The sequence below is a fragment of the Mus caroli genome, chromosome 4 (genome assembly GCF_900094665.2).
Source record: "Mus caroli chromosome 4, CAROLI_EIJ_v1.1, whole genome shotgun sequence".
Classification (NCBI taxonomy): Eukaryota; Metazoa; Chordata; class Mammalia; order Rodentia; family Muridae; genus Mus; species Mus caroli.
This window is the reverse complement of record NC_034573.1, coordinates 142,349,991-142,369,106: the sequence shown is the minus strand read 5'-3', so window position 1 is coordinate 142,369,106 and position 19,116 is coordinate 142,349,991. Positions and strand designations below refer to the sequence as shown.

Sequence of the window (19,116 nt, the reverse complement as noted above, 5' to 3'; positions counted from 1 at the left end):
TGTCCTGGCATGCAGGGATGCTGGGGTCTGCTGTCACCCCTGGGAGCTGTCCTGGCATGCAGGGATGCTGGGGTCTGCTGTCACCCCTGGAAGTAGTGGTGTCATGCAGAGATGCTGGGGTCCGCTGTCACCCCTGGGAGCTGTCCTGGCATGCAGGGATGCCGCTTTCTCCCACTTGTTCTCTGCAGTGAGCCCTCTGACTGAGAATGTCACTATTTACGGAACCCATAAGTGTGGTTGCTAACCTCAGGGATCCTGAGGGAAGGGGAAGGAACTTACCATGAGAGGACTGAGGGGCCACGTAAGCAACCACTGAAATGTCCGCTGTTCAGTGGGCATGACGGCACAGTGTCTGCCGTGGGACGAGGAAACAGAGGTGGCACTAAACCTGAAACCATGACCAGGAGGTGGCATTGAGACCAGTGTAGACAGCGTAGGGTGTCGTGTGTCGCGGGAAAAGGGGTGTCCTGCTGACTAAACCCACATCCCAAGTCCCAAACATCTTCAGAATATTTCCAGCCTCCTGTGGCTGAGATGGCTCGCTTGCTTAGTGTGTGAGAGATGATAGCTAATCAGGGTGACCCCCTCCTCTGAACCCCAAGTTCTGCCTCTGAGCCCACAGCACTCTCAGGGAAGGTCACAGACCCTAAGCTGCCCATAACGAACACCCTGTCTGCAGACACCCACACACCCACACACAAGGCCCGCCTGCCTAGCTGCCCTCCCTCCCTGCTTCAGCTGCCCTCCCTCCCTGCTTCACCCACACCAGAAGGTTCTGGCAAAGCCCAGTGGGCGCTGCTGCAGTGGGGGATGCTGTGGGAAGGGTTTCACTCCACCCTGTGGCAACTGATAACCATGGCAACCGTGGAGAGCTTCTGGGGTGTCCCGGCCACCTGCTGGATTGTACGGGTGCCGAGGCCTGGCTGGGCCCAAGGGTACACCATGTAGAACAGTGGGAGGTTGGGGGAGCCCTGAGCCAGGGGACCCTCCTCCCAGCTCTTGGAAGGGACAGGAGAGCACCTGTTCCCAGATTCAGTAGCATGCCTGTTCCAGCTACTTTGCTCATTGTTAAAGCTAAAGTCCAAGACTCCTGTAACCAGGGGCCTGAAGCTCTCTCCAGACTCTTTGCCTCCATAATGCCTGTAGGTCCTTTGAAGGAGGGGGAGACTGGGGCTGAAGCAGAATCCTGCTTGTTGGTAGACATGGGGTCACCGTGCTCCTGACCCAGCATTCTCTGTGGAGCTGGGTTGGAGCAGGAACCAGACGTGAATGAGGTAGTCCCCTAGGAGGCAGAGAACCCTATTCCTGGGCAGACATCAGACCTGTGCTAGAACCTAACCTGTGCAGCATCTATGTCCCTACATCTGGGCATCTCCTTTCCAGGCTCCATTCTCTAGGGAGCCCTTCATACATGACTGAATGTCATTGGTGCTGGAGCCAGCCCACTACAGAATGCTGAAGACACCATGTCCCTTTGGCCATGCCCAGGCTGCTCTCACGGACTTAAGGAAGCCCAGGGTCTCTGAAGCCAGTACATTTGCCTCCCGGGACCCTCCCCAGCCCAAGTGATGCTGTCGATGGGCTGAACTTAGAGACAAGTCTTGTCACAGCCCTGTGACCCCTCACCCTCCATCTCCTCTGCCCTGAGGGCCTGACTTGTAATGCATTTGCCCTCAGGCCAAAACCCTCCACCTTGGGGCCAGCAGAAGCCTCAGGCCAAAACCCTCCACCTTGGGGCCAGCCCTCCAGGATCTCCTCTTTCCCAGGCTAGCCCTGGCAGGCCTAAGGAAGCCTTCACCACCAAGGCCCAAGGCTTGGCTGATACTAACTACCTTGTTGAAGGACTTCCCAAGGTTCCTTTCCATACCCCAGGGCACAGTTTCGCCTAGAACACTCTGAGCTACAAGAGGCACCAAGGTGAGGCCAGAGGTGACAGGAGACAGGGGCCACATCCCCGAGACAAGGAGACTCCAGATACAGTGCCTGCATATAGAGGCCGCTGCGGGCCTGGAGCTGGTATCTGGCTGATGATGTCTGTGTGGCTGGGTTGTCTCTCAACCCTCAGCCTCAACACTGCTCTGCTAAGGCGAACACGGCTTATATTTTACAGTGGAGATGCTTTAACTGAGCAGCTCTGACTCACGCTCCAGAAGCCATTCCAGGGCATCCAGACCAAGTGTTCCCAGGAGACAGGCAGAGGAGGCCATGCATTGCCCAGCATGCCTGGGCAGAGGAGAGTGGACAGCTGTACACTTGCCCTCACTGGGGGCAGAGCCCCCGGCTTACCCTGGGAGCTGAGAGCAATGACCGTGCCAATTACCGACGTCCGTGTTATGGGCACTCATTTCGATTGGCAGCTGGAGTTCACTGTGGGTTAGCTCTCAAGATGCTTAGAGGCTCGGCGACTTACATGCACTTACTCAGAACCCTCTAGGCCTCCCTATCCATCCACCAATTCAGTCCCCGTGGGGGTTGTCTTTGCTTCCCAGGTGAGAACAGCCACACAGAACCAAAGGACAGATTTCTAATTTCTCCAAGCCCTCCCAAGGTCCACATCCAGCCTGCGGCCCACAGCCACCTTCAGCCCAGGAGAGCTGTGAATGCGGCTACCTGGCGCATCGTTAGGAGATCGGTGCCTTGCAATCTTTATAACTCTCTTGCGAGTTCTAAGGCATGAACTTTATACAGGACAATCCCACGCCCCTGTGTCAAGTGAAATCTATGTCTGCACGCTCTCGTGACCACAGACTAGATTGGACACCGATGAGACACCCCAAGGGCTACCCAGGAGGGGATCACTTGTGACCTCATTCCTGGGCCAGAATACCATGATGCTAAGAGGCAGGGAAGTGACATGAAGACCCCAGATGACTGCCCATGCTTGCTGATGCCTTCCAGGCAAGAGGTTTCTGTGGGGCTCCTCAACCTGCCCTGAGAGAGAGGGGTCTCTCTCTCACACACTCTCTCTCTCTCCTTCACACATGAGCATTCAGACCTCCACCAGAAAGGGATAGGTGTGGTCACCTTCAGCTATCTGTTTGCAGCCCTTGCAAACACCTAGGCTCCCGTGAGCCTTTGCCCTACATCATAACACAAATTGTCCCAAACAAGGACCAGTCTTGCGTGGCCACATCCCTCCCTCCTGTTTCTCCAAAAGTTCCTTATTTATGTACTATTTTTTGAGACAGGGTCTCAATAAGTAGTTAAGGCTAGCCCAGAACTCACCATGTAGACCAGGTTGGCCCTGAACTCACAGAGATGCACCTGCCTCTGCCTCTGTAATGCTGGGATTAGAGGTGTGTGCCACCATGCCTGGCTTAGACATTACTGAATCCTTCATCATCTTCTGAACAAGGCTGTGATGAACACTCACACCTGGCTGGCTTCCTTTGACCAGACAGGATAAGGCCACACAAGCAGGATTTGGGGACCTAAGCTTTAGACCTATGCTGCCCAGCGACTTTCCACAAATATAACCACTGTCTCCACGCAAGACTCTCACCACAGTGTTTCCCTGTTAATTATGTGATGCTGAAGACAGTGCCCCGCGGTTTCCTCTCTCATCCCCTTTTACTCATCAGGGCCTTAATGGATGGGGTGGAGTGCAGCTGGCTTTCAGACTGCTGCTGGATGCTGCATGGGCAAGGATTTAATCTTCCATGCTGCCTCACATCAGGTCACATCACGTGGTGGCGCTGAGCGGGTAATCCTCTTTGAAACCCTTTGTTATTTATTCCTACCGTCCCCTGGAGAGCGTGGAGGGGCCTGGCATGCCGGGCTGGCACACAGGAACACTTGGAGAACAGAATTCTCCAGCAGACCTCACTCTCCCACCAAGTGGAAAGCTGGGGCCTCAGCACTCCAGACCCAGGAAAGGGAAAAGGCTGTCTCTTAGCCTCCTTATGACCTGCTATTATGGGTGGAAGGACTTAAAAGTCAGGGTGTCCCTGCTCCGCATCCCCACTTGTATTTCTGCCATTCTGGTGACCTCGCCCTGAAACTATTAAGTGGAAAGTATCAGACATGGACAGCTAGTAACGCTTAAGTAACTCTTACTAGGGTGTATCTTTGTAATTGTTACTTTATTGTCGCTAACCTTCTTAGTTCTCTGATTTCTCAGTTAAGTTTTCCTGTGATCCGGATGTGTGTAGGAAAAGCTCAGCGCTACTGGGGGATCTCGGACATCAGGGCATCTGGGAACCTGTTGACTAGGAAAGCTGGCCGCATCCGGTGTCCTAATCAGCATGGCTCAAAATAGCTGTATTTCTTCTCTCGCCATGGGGGGTCGGGGGAGCTGAAACCCAAAGTCTAGGTGTGTGGCAGTGCTGGGGTCAGGGGTCTCTTCTGGGCTTTTCTGTGGTTCTGGCGGTGGCTGCTGCTGTCGGGGTGTGCCTTTAGCTTGCAGACACACTGCCTCCTCGGTGTCTGCCGTATGTCACATGCCTTGGGTGTCTGTCACCTCTTCTTGTCACTTCAGGTAGGGACACACTGGTGCTGGATGTGCTCATTCCGTCGTTAACTTAAACATCTCCTCAAAACTTTTAGCCAAATCAGGTCACATGCACAGGCCCCAGAAGGGATGTGGATGTCATTTGGGGGTGATAACACTCATGGTGGCAGGGTTATCCACCCCCTCTCCCCCCAGCAACCACACACACACGCACGAACGCACGCACGCACACGCACCAGCCCTCCATCAGGAAGCTTCCATGACCTGTTTCCTAGTCTGGTGACTTCTTTCCATTCATCAGGGATTGTATGTCAGGGGTTGCAGGCTCAACAGTGATGAGGTGGTGGGATTTGGGAGTCAGGTGCCATGGTGCATGGTCTTGTCTCAAAAAACAGCAGCCATTGGGCCCATGCCAGGGCCAAGTGCCCACCCTGTGACTAAGAGTAGGGTTATCGTAGGATTTCATCTTCCTGCTCCAGCTGGCAGGTTAGGGAGGCACAACCTCTCCTGGTTCCAAAAGTTCAGCATCCTGGGTTAGGGCAGGCCTGGCCACCATAAGGAGGCAGTGCCAGCACAGGTGACGAGGCACATCGTCCCAAGAAGCAGATGATGGTATGAACTTTCTGTCTAGAACACCAGGCTGACTTCCTCCTAGGAGGACAGATTCACGCTGTGGACTTGAGGGAAGACCCAGGGATGAGCATCTTGGAGACTCTGTCCCCTAGGAAACCACACATGTTACAAGCAGCAAACCACCAGCTGCAGTGCCTAGACAGCGTCTCTTCAAGTGTCTGGTTCTGTTCCACAGTGGAAGCAGAGGATGGTGACTGAGGGCCACCTCCAGGCCCTGATAGAACTCTCAAGAGTCACAACCTCTGGATGGCACCAGGAAGCCACCGGGCTCTGGGGATCAGCCCAGAGCACTAGCTTTCCGTGCCAGGTACTGGCAGGATACAGTGGCCAGAGTGTCACTACCCAGGAATGCTCAGAGACTCGTGGCTCCCATCCAGCAGCTACTGCAGAAAGTAGCGTCACTCAAGAGAGATGACAGCGCCAGCTATTCCCCCAAGCAGTGTCCTGTCCAGCCACTGTAAGTGCAGAGGCCCTGAGGCTTGGGTTTATCCCAAGAGAGAAAAGGACCCTAACCACACCTGAGGGCAGGGATGAGTGGCCAGTGGGTAGGGGGTCTGCTTGGCTGCTTGGTGATACTCCCACTGAGGTCTCCCATGTTAGAATTGGCCAGGCTCTTCCTTCTCTTACCCTGAGGTACACAGGGCTAAAACCCACCCTCCAGCTCATCCTATCGGTCCATCCCTGCACAAGGCTGAGCGCTGACCATTCAGAGAGCCGCCGCGCCCCCCCACCCCAGCACACGCCTTGCTGAGTCAGGCACTGGAACAGCCTCCTAGGGACGGATTCTGTTTCCACCCCCACCCCCACCTCCACCAGGCTTCTGCTTTGGCTCACTTAAAAATCTCCATCCAGCCATGAGAGGAGACTCAGCGTTTTCTCTATCCCTTTATGATAGATGTTCCAGCAAGGAGCCCCAGAAGCTTCCAGTCTCTGCAGACGTTGGCCGTGCGCCTCGCTCTGCTGCGCTCTCTGCCCCTCTGTGGGAGAGCGATCCACCTGCCCCTCATCCACCCCACCTCGACCTGGCACAGTGACCATCCACTAGATCTAGACTTTCCATCTCTGACATAGCAGGCTAGTTACACCACAGCCGGCTTGGGGGCAGATGCTCTGCTGCAGCAGAAGTCAGGGCTCAGAAGTTTACGTAGGCCTTCGGGTACTGCCTGGACTTCTCAGAGGTTTGCATAGCTGTCCCCAAGGGAGCTGGTAAGTGTAGATAGAGGCCAGGAGGCACTGCCTCTCTAGAGACCTACCCCCCTCCTGGCATGGTGGGACAGAAATTCTGGAGCGTGAGCCATTAGGCCCCAAAGATGAGTGGGAAAGACAAGGCTTAGGTTTTATAAGAGAAAACGGCAAGCCGGGTCCACGTCCAGCGGTCTGTGATGGCCAGCCTGCTCCCCAGGGTTGGGTCTCTGTGTATTCTCTGAAAGATAAGACTCCTGAGGGGCTCAGGAATGCTCTGCAGAAAAGAAGCTACAGGAGCAGGAGAGCCAGAGACTTCTTCACAACGACTACCACAGATCTGTCCCCTATCAGCCATAGGCCTTGCTTCTGAAGGGTGTCCCCCAGCCCCGACAGAAAATGTCTCCCACCTTGACTGAGATTTGGGTCCCCTAAAGAGGCTCCAGGTAGCCCTGCCCTGCTTCTTCTGAGAACAGCTGCAGGAAGAGCTGTTAACGGAAAAAGCCAGGTGTGCCCACAGGTAGGAAGACGAAGGCACCCAGGGTACACTTTGCCCCTGGGAAGCAGAAGTGGCCTGTGTCTTTCCCACTCTCTGTGTCTGTGTCTGAAATGGGCTCTGCTGAACATCTGCATCCCTGGGAATAAGGCTGTAGGTAGCTCAGATGACATTGTGAGGCTAGCCGCTAAGCCTCTGGGTTTGGAGGAGGAGTCCTGGGCCATGGAGGTGGCAGGCAGTTTGGCTAGTGGGTAGAAGGGGCTTTCTGCATGCGCTTTCATGAAGTCAGAAGAGAGACCTCCAGCCTAGGTGCCCCCTCCCAGAGCCTCCCACTGGGGCTGGCTCTGTCTTGCTTAGGTTCTCCCTCGGTGTTCTTGGTCAGCTCCCTCAAATGGGGAGGGCTCTGACACACTTTCACAAAGGGGTTATAAATTTAGTTTGAAAGAAAGAAGTACTGCAAGATGTCCTGGAATTCACTTTGTGCCCCGGGGTTCCACTCTGCCGGGTACATGCTTTCCCCTGGGAATTCTGGGAATGAGGCCATGAGGCCTGTGGTCACCAGGGAAAATTCCCTGGCCCTGGAAAGTGTCCCTCACACTTAGGTGTCTTGATCTGGTAACTCGCAATGTGAGTTTGAATCCTGGGTCCCACTTCTTGGTTTTCGGAGTCCCTTTATTCACGGTTACTTTCATTGTTTGTGTATTCGTTTTGAGAAGGGTGTAGCCCTGGCTGACCTAGAATTCACTATGTAGACCAGACTGGACTTGAACCCAAAGAGCTCTTTCTACCTCTGTCTCCAAAGTACTGGGAATAAAGGACTGCACCACCCTGCACAGCTTGTCAAAGTTAGTTTTTGCAAACTATTCTGAAACAAAACTTGCTATCCCTATAGCAAACCCAGTGTTACTTACCTTCCGTAGATGGAAACTGAGAATGTAAGTGTAAATTTGAGACCCTTGCCAGCGAGACCAGGGGTCTCGAGGTGAGGCATGTTCTGACCACCCCAGCCTGGTGGGCCATGGGAACCCCAGGTCAAGCACTCTGCTCTTTTATTGGGAATTCTGCCCCTGTCACCTCAGTCACCCCCAGGTCCCTTAGTTGACAGTTGGAATGCTGGTTGAAATTCAATCATGGTATTAAGAGGAGAGAGACAGAAGAGACGGGAAACCCAGGTTGGACTGTCAGTCACTCGTACCCTCATTGGCTGAGTGAAGCATGGTCTCGGTGACAACAGGCTCCCCAGGCCCTGGGCTAGCCTTTCAGTATCAAAGACTTAAACAAGAAAGCTGTAGAGAGCATTCCTCAGAGGTCTGGTACAGAATGGCCAGCAACTCATGAGTTGTGGTAACTTTGCCCCGGGAATGCCTGCCCCAGCTCGTGGTTGCACAGGATGCCTTTTGGAAGAAGCAAGTAGACAGAGCATTAGGAATGCAAGGTACAGCTCCCTCCATGTTGCTGCCTGCTCAAAGGAGACCACCAGGAATAATGAGAGAGTCCACCCAGACCTGGGATAGATGGTCTCTATGAGGCCTGTGAGCAGTGATGTTACTGGTTCATGGAGAGGCCCAGCAGCCCTCCCAACCACAGGAGCAAGGATCGGGGATGCGGTAGGCACGAGAAGGAGAGGGAGAAGAAGCACACACGTATGCCTAGTATGGATGTGCAAGAGAAGAGGCAAGCAGCTGTGCAGAACGGGAAGGAGGGTGAGGACTGAAAAGGCAGATGGTGCAAAATGTTAAACTAGGACTCGACTTGAGACTACAGGCATTAGGCAATCGCTTCAGGGGTTCCAGTAAGACTGGGGGTCTCTGATGAAGGCATAACGGGAGAGATCTGGCATTGAGAAAAAGACACTGGTCATGGTGACAAATGGAAACTGTGGTTCAAACAGCAGCTCCCAAAGCTAGGAGAGGTGGTTCTGACATGGAGTGGGGACAGCTCGTAGACAAACCAACAGCTGGAGCATAGAGTAGAAGGGAGGATTGCTGGTTCAACCACACAGGCCCTGAGTCTGAAGGCAAGAACTGAAGCTAGAGCCGCAGAACTGTCCTGAGAACTGTCCTGGGGAGCACTCAAGGGAGGAGTCCAGGAGCAAACCAATAAAGGCAGGCGTTCTTGAGAGAATGGAAGCTGACTTGGAGCGGTAGGGGTAGAGCTGGCAGAAATAGAAATGATGGAGGCAGAGAGAGATGACGAGGTCAGGGTGCAGACATTAGAGATTGGGTGGGGGTGGGGACAGAGGTTAGATGGGGATGGTAGAGATGGCCACGTTGAGGGGGGGAGATTGGTAGTAGAGGAGGTGGTGATGTTGTAGTAGAAATAGTGGCATTGATGGTGACAGGCATGGTGATGTTAGAGGTGGTTGGCATGGTTATGCTGGAAACAGGGTGGGGACTGAAGGTGGCAATGGTCTTACAGAGAGTCGTGATCGTGGTGATGGTCATGTGTTTGGTGTGATGGTACAAGTTGTCATGATGAAGGCAGTAGACGTGGCGATGGAGATGGTAGAGGAGATGGAATAGATGTGGGGATTGTAGGTGTGGAAATGGCTGTGTGCTAGAAGTTGTGGAGGCAGTCATGGCTCAGGTGGTAGAAGTGGAGGTAGAAATAGAGATTCTTGTGGTGGAGGTGGTGGAGGCAGAAAGGGTCATGGTAGAGGTTGCAGAAGTGACTGTGGTAATGGCAGTGGGGGTGAGCACAGTGAGGGTGATGGAAGTGGCAATGATGGTGATCAGGGTGATTGTGGTGGGGGTGATCGTGGTGGGAATGATGGAGATAAGGGTGATCGTGGTAGAGGTGATCGCAGTGAGGGTGACCGAGGTAGGAATGAATGATGGTGCTAGGGGTGATCATGGTGGAGGTGATCGTGGTCCAGGTGATCACAGTGGGGGGTGGGGGTGATCGTGGTGAGGACGATCATGGGTAAAGGTAGTAGTGATGGCAGTAGTGGTGATAAAGGTGGCAGAGATGGCCGTGGTGGAGATGGAGATTGGCAGGGGAAGGGGTGGGGGTCAGAATGGAGACAGTGAAGGACACGGTGATGATAGAGGTGGTGCATATAGTCACAGTGGAGGGGGTGACGGTAGAGACGATAGTGACAGGTGTCATCGTGGTAGTGGAGAGTTGTGTGGGCATGAAGACGGCCACGGTGAAGTAGAGTCATGGTGGAGGTGAAGGCAGTGCTGATGGAAGAGGTGGAGAGGGTCACGGTGGAGGTGAGATGGTTGCGGAAGTGGTGAGGACAGAGGTAGTTCAGATTGTCATAGTAGAGATGGTAGGGTAGAAGTAGTGGGGGTATCAGAGATAGTCACGGTCGTAGTGGTAGGGCATGTGTGTGTGTGTCTGTGTTTGTGTGTGCATGTACGCATGTTTGTGTGAATGTGTGCTCATGAATGTGTGTATACACACGTGTGTCTCTGTGCATGTGTGCATGTGCATAAGTGCGCAAGTGCATGTGTGTGTGTGCATGTGTGTATATGTATGTGTGTGTGTTCGTGCACATATGTGTGCATGTGTGTGTCTGTATGCACATGTGCGTGTGTGTGCATGTGTCTGGGTGTGTGGGTGCATGTATATGTATGTGTGTGTTCATGTATATGTGTGCATGTGTGCATACATGTACGTGTGTGTACATGTGTGTTCACATGTGGGGGTACCCACACAGCTGCCACTAGAAGCCTGTCACACTGTGCATGTTTCAGGAGCCAGTGTCACCTCAGTGCAGGATTGTAAATCTGGTTGAGACAGAGCCTGAAAGCCTAGGCCTTGCTGCTGCCCTCCACAGAGAAACTCCTCCCAGGAGACAACAAACGCCACAGGACACCCTGTCTCTCCAAGGGGAGCAGCTGAACATGGCCTCCCACGGCTCTGCTTTCTCCATTCTGCTTGGCTGGCACCCCATGCTGGCATCTATATTATCTGTAAGCAAAGAGCTGCTTGTCCATAGCAAGGTGGCACATGGCACACATTGGGCACACTGTGTGCAATTAGCCATGTTATGAGGTAACACACTGCATGCAATTAGCCATGTTACAAGGTAACACGCTGCATGCAATTAGCCATGTTACAAGGTAACACACTGCATGCAATTAGCCATGTTACAAGGTAACACACTGCATGCAATTAGCCATGTTACAAGGTAACACACTGCATGCATTTGGCCATGTTATTAGGAGGCACACTGCATACCTTGGGCCATGGTATGCTGGACACTGACCAGGCCTCAGGCTCTGTCCTGAGTCTGAAGGAGCTCAGCAGGAAGTGAGACACACACACACCCTGTGGTCATCCTCTGGGTTTTCCAGTCTCAGAGTGGACACTCAGATGAGCGGTATTCATAGGCTGAGGTGCATGCTTGACAGAAAACATGTGACATGGTACAACACACAGGGCCCCCTTGACAGGTATCAGTGGATGATGGGGACCCCAGGAGGAACACCCCGAGGGAGTCACACCTGCAAAGACTCTGCGGCGGCCTGAGAGAGGAAAATGCCATCACTAGGGACATACACACTCCCTCCCAGATGTCCTGGGAGCACTCAGGATGGACACAGACACCACCAATTGGGCACCCCTGATCTCTAAAACCCTGAGCCCCACCTGCTCTCTTGTCTTCTGTCATATCCCTACACTGACCCATCAGCCAACTCAGTCCCCAGCATCCCAAGTTCATCAGCCCACGGCCACCTCTGTTTCTCCCCCTGAGCTAAGCTTGGCCTCGGCTCCTTTGTGATTAGAATGTTCTGCTGGGGATAGATTCCCAGATTGCTATTCACCCAGTGCCAGAGGCAAGCTAGCTTTGCCTCTTGAAAACTCAGTTCCATCGTTATCTTCTGTGGCTAAGGATAGTAACAACCTGGTGGCTTGGGGCCACAGTTAAAGGTAGGGATTCCTGTCAGATATATCCAGGCCTCACCGGGTCACCACTGCGCTGGCACCCATCCTTACAGGGACCTGGTCCAGGGCTGCCATTTGGAAGATACCTTTCAGCCCTTCTACTGTGGCACTCAGGAGACAGCTCCTGCATATCTCCGGACCCTGGCCACTCACAGTCTGGCTTCCAGTGCAGGCCCTCGGTCCATAAAACCCAGCATTCCAGCCTCAGGACTAGGCTACCCCAGCACTCAGGAGAATGAGACCTCCCAAAACCCAGGGCTGTTTCAGGACGCCCCTCCTCGGGCAGCACTGCCCCGATACATAGATCATCTCCGCTAATCACGCGGTGACAGGAGCAGGGTTTAAAAATACTGCACGCATTTAACTCAGTGCGAGAGAGGGAGAGAGGGAGAAAGAGAACACACTGTGTGAGCAACTCAAATCAAAAATAAATGAGGCAAAAAGAGTCTCCAAAAATAGTGTCGCATCAAAGGCAGCAGCCTGCGTCGCGTGGCCAGATGTCCTCAGCTCTGAGCCTCTGCCGAAGAACAGTGCAGCGCGGGGAGGCCGCCAAGGCTACAGCGTTCACTCCAGAGATCAATCAGAACCACAGTCCTCTGATAGACTGGCATTGGTGGCAAAAGGAAAGCCACTCGGGATGGCCCTGCCGATCCACCCGTCCTCATCTGCAGACCCCGCTAAGCAAGGAGGGCAGAGTGTTAGCCAGCAGCATGGAGGGTTATCTGGCCAGGACCTTTTCTCTCAACCTTGAGGGGTTCTCTTTCCAGACTTAGAATGTCCCCCGCAGAAATACTGGCCAAAAATGCAGCCCCCAGCTACACCATGCTCAGAGCAGCATGCACAATGAACATGAATATCCATCTACCTTAATTGCATCATAGTGGGTGTCACCTGGCAGTTTAGGGGATTGTTTGGTTGGCTTTTTTGTGGTTTTGAGACAGAGTTTTACTGTATAGCCCTGGCTGCACCAGAACTCACTCTGTAGACCAGAATGGCCACAAACTCACAGAGGTCCACCTGCTTCTGTCTCCTGAGTGCTGGGGTTAAAGCTATACCACCATGCTCAGCTTGGTAGACACAGACAGACAGACGTTGAAAGCAGCAGTCAGCAGATTACAGCCCAGTCTGGCCCACCATCGTTTGCTTTACTCAATAAAGTTTTATTGGCTCACAACCACACCTTCCCTTTACGTACAGTCTCTGGTTGCTTTTGTGCCCCAGAGACTAGCAACCAGCAAAGCCTTAGAAGTGTCGGAGCCCTGCCCTGAACTGCAGGCTTTTCTACTCTTCTTGCCAGAGGCATGTGTTTAATCCGTTGTGTGTGTGGTGGGGTGACTAATACAAGTACACATATGAGTTTGCCCATATAGAGGCCAGAAGCCCATATCAAGTGTCTTCCCTGGCTTCTGACCAACTTAGCATCATCATCGTCAGAAACAGGATCTCTTGCTGAACATGGAAGCACACTCGACTTTTTAGTGGGTGCTGGGGATCCAAGTCCTTATGGTTTCATGGCAGGAAAGTGACTGAACCATCCTCCCCAGCCCCAGAAGTGTCCTGCTCATAGTCTCAGAAACCTCGGGAAGGTTCCGGGTGCTCATGAGGACTGTGGTTGCTGGTGTTGGGTGTGGGATTTAGCACGCAGGTGTTGATTCTGGCTTTAGGGATGTCTGCAGCAATTAGGTTTCTCTTACGCAAGGAGCATCCTTGTGCAGGACAGTCCCACGAGCAGCCTCAGATTCCTCCATACTGAGGAGTTTGTGCTGTGTTTCCAGCTTTCATGTCACAGGTGGACAACCTCAACTGTTAACAGCAGAGAGGACCCTCCTCCCACAGATGCCCGGGATCCCAGCAGGGTTCCCTAGATCCTCATGTGACAGAACAGGGCTGGGGCTAGGGAGAGACCTCACTTCTGAGGACCCTTCCCTTGCCATGTGCTGATAGCTTGTCAACTTGTAGCATCTGCGTGCTGTGATAGAACTGAATCAGACCTTGGATGATGGCGATATTCCCAGTGTCCTCTGGGGTGACAGGGCCACGAAGAAGACCATCATCGCACGGGCCTTCTGTGGGTTGCCTTCCTTCCTGAGTGAGGTTTTGAATGGGGACAGGCTACATGCTGCCTGTCATGCCACCACTGAAATGGATCCACCTTCAGTACTGGATTATTAAAGTAGATTAGTGAATCAAATCCCCAGGAGAAGAGGCTATGACCTCCTGAGAGGAGGACACAGTGGGATGCCAAGAATGGCTAGAAAGTCAGCAAGCATTGAAGATTCAACCGAGTGTACAGGAGGAGCAGAACCCGGTGGCCAAGACTGCACAGAGACAGGGTCGAGACGCACCTGTGTCTCTTCTTTCCTCTGTGACCACAGGCAGGGCCAGGAGCTAGATCCCAGAAACCAGGACAGGTATGTGGGGCTAGGGGCCAGGAATAACGAGGGTTGGGAGTGTGGGAAGTAGTTTAGGAATCATGGTGTCTGCAGGGATAGTCCATGTGTGTATCTATCTGTATCTTTGTCTCTCTTTGTGTCTGTCTCTTATCTCCCTGTCTCTGTCTCTCTCTGTCTCTCTCTCTTTCTCTGTGTGTGTGTGTGTGTGTGTGTGTGTGTGTGTGTGTGTGTGTGCGCGCGCGCGTGGTGTGTGTGTTGTGAATATATGTATGAGAGTACGCATGCATTTCAAGCACGAGCCATCTTACCTGGGGGCTGGGGATCCAAATTCAGGTCTTCACATTTACACAGCAAGCATCTTATTGACCAAGCCACTTCCCCAGGCACCGCCTTTCTAGAAAGCCTTTTTCTAGTCTCAGGACCAGGGATCTACAGATTGTTTTCAGTTACTAACAGACTGTGAACCACCTTAAGCTCGCCGGCAATCCACTCTCGGTGACTGCAGATGGTCACTAATGTGCAGTGGTCTACATACAGACTTTCGGCTTCATAGCGCATTCGGTGAACAGCGTATTCAGTGTGGCACGCAGCAGCAGGCAGGCTGAGGATGGGTGATTGAGATGCACGGAGCTCATTAGCTCAGGATCATCTCATTGTTCTACCACTGTTAGAAAGTCACTGACAACAGACACAGCTACACAGGCTGGATGTGGCCATTCCCTCCACGCCATTCATTGAAGCCCTACCTGCAGTGTGAAGAGGGAAGGTGTTGACAGGGAGTTGGGGGGGGGATCAGGATAAACAGGGCCCTGAGGAATTGAGCCCCTTGTTGAAGTCTCTGTCTTTACAAGAAAGCAAAGGCCACCAGAGTTTGCTCTGCCTATGACAACCCAGAACAAAGGAGGCCACGCAGCCACTGAGCCAGCAAGAATCAACTAGCACCTGATCTTAGCCTTGTAGCCTCCAGACCTATGAGAAGGAAATGTCCATTGTATAAGCCTCCTTGTCCCCAATATGTTGTGATGACAGACCAAGCTGAGACAAGTAAGTATGGCTGTCACAAAATTTCACTTACGCACGTTTGAACTTTATACAATCCATGAGTTACCATAGATGCACACACCCCCTCCCCGTGTTCTACCCACCATTTAGAAATGATCAAAGTCAGGTGGCTGTTTTGTTCTGGCCCTCAGCCAGCAGCCGTTTGCCAGCCTCACCCAGGACACTCCCCACAAAGACACAGACTGGACAAGAGTCACTGCCCTGAGCGCTGGGTGATTGTCATTTTAGAAAGAGGGTGGCCTGGGTGTTTACGTTCCAAAACCCAGCCATACCAACTGCTGCCTGAGCAAATATACAAGCTCCGTAGCTGGGTTCCTGCTCTGTGTTCACCCGCAAGTGCCCTTGGGCACCAGGCGCCATCATCTGGCCTGCCTTTAAGGTTTGGGACGGGTTCAGTGTATCAGCCCACACAAAGCATGTCCCATTGCCTCAGTCCAAAAAGAAACAGATCAGCCTATGGCAGACGCTTGCGGGGGAGGATCCGAAGCCCACGGCTTTCTCTCCAGAACAGGGTGGGGAGAGCAATGCCAGATGTCCTCGGATGCAGGAAAGAATGTCACACAGCAGAGGGACCCAATTTGTCATCTGTCTCGAGAGACCCGAGTGGGCCCGACAGGTGCAGGCACAGAGAAGACCATTTGAAATGGACACACAAAAGAACCTTTTGTCAGCCTTCCTGCTGTTCAGTGGATAGTCTGCACCGGGTCCTGCAGGGCAGGAGAGGTTGATACCCAGCAGTGTGGGGACATGCTTAGGAAACTGCATCCCCAGAGCTCTGTGCCAGGCTGCCAGCACCTCACACTTGGAGGGTCATGTCACAGGAGCCTGGTTCTCTTGTATCTTCTCTGATGTGCACCCTCACCATGCTGGCCCAGAGATGAACTGTGTTCATCTGCTATGTAAGTATCGAGAACCAGGTTGGGATGGTGGGATGTCTAACCTTGAAAGTCAGCTGAGAACCTGGGCGTGCCTCCATCATATTGGCCTGTGGTCATGTCTGTGGGGTATCTTTTTGATTGCTAGTTGATGTAGGAGTGGCCTGCCTACTGTGGGCAGTGCCATCCCTAGACAGATGGGCATAGGCTGTATTAAGAAAGGTAGCCAAGCAAGCCAGAGGAAGTGAGGTAAGAAACATGCTTCGTGACCCCTGTGCTTGAGTCCCTTCCCTCAGTAACTGGACAAACCCTTTCCTCTGCCGGTCGCCTTTGGTCATGGTGTTCATCACAGAAACCAAACTGGGACATGGGGTGCGGGGGGTGGGGAGGCGAGGGGACCACTGTGCTGGTGTCACTTAACAAAAGAGTTTTGGTGGTTCCAGATCAGCAAGGTACTCATTACATGGGGGGACAGTCCACTGCAACATGGCTCCTCACCCTTTGCACGACACCATCCATGCTTGGCCCACCCCAATATCTCCTGCTGGGATACCCCAAATTAGCTGCAGCCATACCAGGAATGTCCCCTTCTGTCATGGAACAGGTCTTTCCAGAAGCCACACACACCAGGACGCAGCTGCAGGCCGTGTCCCAGGCCTTCCCATATAGGAGATCATATGGCAGACGTACCTGCCAGACTGTAGGACTATGCAAATGTTTGTTGAGTATGTGACATGTGCGTTCAATTTTGTCATTGTAAGAGACAGATCATATAGCTTGCCATTGTAAGCGTGCAGCTCAGTGGCGGCCAGGCCCCTCATACTGAAGCAAGTCCATGCCACCGTCCTCCTCTGAACCCCTCCCACTAAACACCCTCCTGTTTGCCCATACAACCCCACTCCTGTCTCTTAGTGTGCACACTATGTTTTTGTGGCTGGTTTACAGTCCCCAAGGTGGTGACAAGTGTACATTTTCTTCCCTTTGTAAGGAAATAGCATTCCTTTCTATGGTTAGACTACATTTGGCTTGCCCACTAATTATTCATTTCTCTTCCATGTGAACAAGGCTCTCATGAACACGGATGTACAAACACTTCCATAAGATGCTGCTTTCAATCTCGGGGGAGGGGAGGCTGCCTTCCCATGCTGTATAAAATACCCTGACAAGAACAGTTTGAGGGAGAAGGGATTTCTTTGACTCACAGTTCTAAGGGGACACAGTTTCTCATGGTGGGGACGAGTCGCTGCAAGGTACGGCGTTGGTTAGGAGTAGGGTGTCGCAGTTCTCACTCAGCCTCACTCAGGAAGCAGAGTGTGAACAGGAAATGAGGCCGAGTTATACAGCCTTAAGGCCCAACCTCAGTGGCTCCCCCTCTTGCAAGGCTCTGCCTCCATAAGGTCCCATGCGGTTCTTAACAGTACCACCAACACCTGTGCCAGTGAGGGACACTTATCCAGAGGACAGACCCAGAAGTGAACTTGCAGGGTCGTGTGCAGGTGTGCATGTATGCATGTTTCTGAGGGACCTCTAGGTTGTTTTCTACGGAGACTAAACTGTGGTACGCTCACCAGCAGTGCACAGGGATTTGCGTCTCGCTTGCCTGTGACTCTCTGGGTTTCTGGCGGTGGCCATCCTGGCGGACTTGAGGTAGTAGTAGTTCCTTGTGGTTTGCTGTGCATTTTCTGACATGTGGGTGTTACTCAGCATCTTGTTTATGTTGCCATCCCCATCCTAGCATCTTTGGAACAATGTATCTTCGAGGCCTTTGCCTGTCTTCTGGCCAGGTTATTGCTTAAGGAGTCTACCATATTGTGAGGGTGTTGGTCCCTTGTCAGCTGTATCCTTAGCAGGTACCAGCCCCACCTCACCCCTTCTGTGGGTGTCTTTTTACTATTGACAGCATTTTAAGTTGGATGCTTCTAACCTTCTGACTTTGCCTCCAGTCATCTGCCTTCCTGGTCCAAAGTAATTTTCTTGCTTGTTTAAAACAGGGTCTCAGGTAGCCCAGGCTAGCCTGGAACTCACTGTATAACCCAGACTGGCTTTGGATTCTTGATCCTCCGGCCTCTACCATCAGAACACTGGGATATAAGGTATGCACCACCATGACCAGTTTATACAATGCTGGGGATCCAAACCAGGGCTTTCTGAATGCTAGGCAAGGACTCTACCAACTGAGCTATGTCCTCTGCTCCAAAGCAACTTAATTAACAAGACACTCAAGATAGCTATAGAACCAAGACTGACTTTTTATTAAGATGGGCTCTCACTGTGTAGACATGGATGAAATTCACTACCTAGACCAGGCTGGTCTTGAACTCCCAGAGATCCACCTGCCTCTTCCTCCTGAGAGCCGGGATTAAAAGCATGCACCAGCATGCCGGGCCGAGATTTACTTTAAGGGCCGGCCGGGAATGGAGTGGAAGCCAGAGATTGCCTTGGTGGGAGCAGCTGGTGAGGCTTGGGAGTCTGCCTGTGATATTTGACTTCATCTGTTGCCCCTGAGATCTGGTACTAGCCGTCGGAGTTGTTATAGACCTGGGCAAAGCCCATGTTTGCAGATGTCTTCCATATTGGGATTGAGAGGAGCACTGCACAGGAGCACACCACAGATCAAGGATACCCTGTCCAAAGCCAGAGACCCAAGTGGGGCTCCAGAGCAGGGAAAGGTGCTCTGTGTAGAAGACAAAGCCTGACGTGGGCCCTGTCCTGCTTTTCCGTTGGTCTGCTGAGTGGCCTTGAGGGCTGTTTAACGTCTGTGAGCCTAAAGTAAAGTCGCAGCAAGGAGTCGGGGCTCATGGAGTAGGCTGGGTTCCATACAGGGGGCCTTTCCTTCTTCCTCCATCTCTCTCAGTCATGGTGTCTCTTGATTTTTCTCTTCTTCCTTCTCCTGCTTGTTCATTTCCCAACATTTGGGTTTCTTGCAGAACATTTGGAGGATTTTTCCCTTTTCTCTCTCCTTCTCCCATCCATCTCTCCAAATATTTTCCTTCCCAGGGGGTCCGTCCCTCAATAGCGCCTTTTCTGGTGCAGGAGAGCCGCAGAGGCTGCAGAGCCTAGCACTCCGGATGAAGATGCAGACCCTCTCCCTTCTGAAAACTGAATAGAAAGAACAGGTTAGGGCTGGGG

General features: G+C 52.7%; 1 protein-coding gene across 2 annotated transcripts in view; it reads left to right on the top strand.

Moving 5' to 3' along the window:
• Kcnab2 (potassium voltage-gated channel subfamily A regulatory beta subunit 2) overlaps positions 1-19,116 on the top strand; it is an 87,561-nt gene that overhangs the window by 9,191 nt on the left and 59,254 nt on the right. The window lies entirely within an intron of this gene.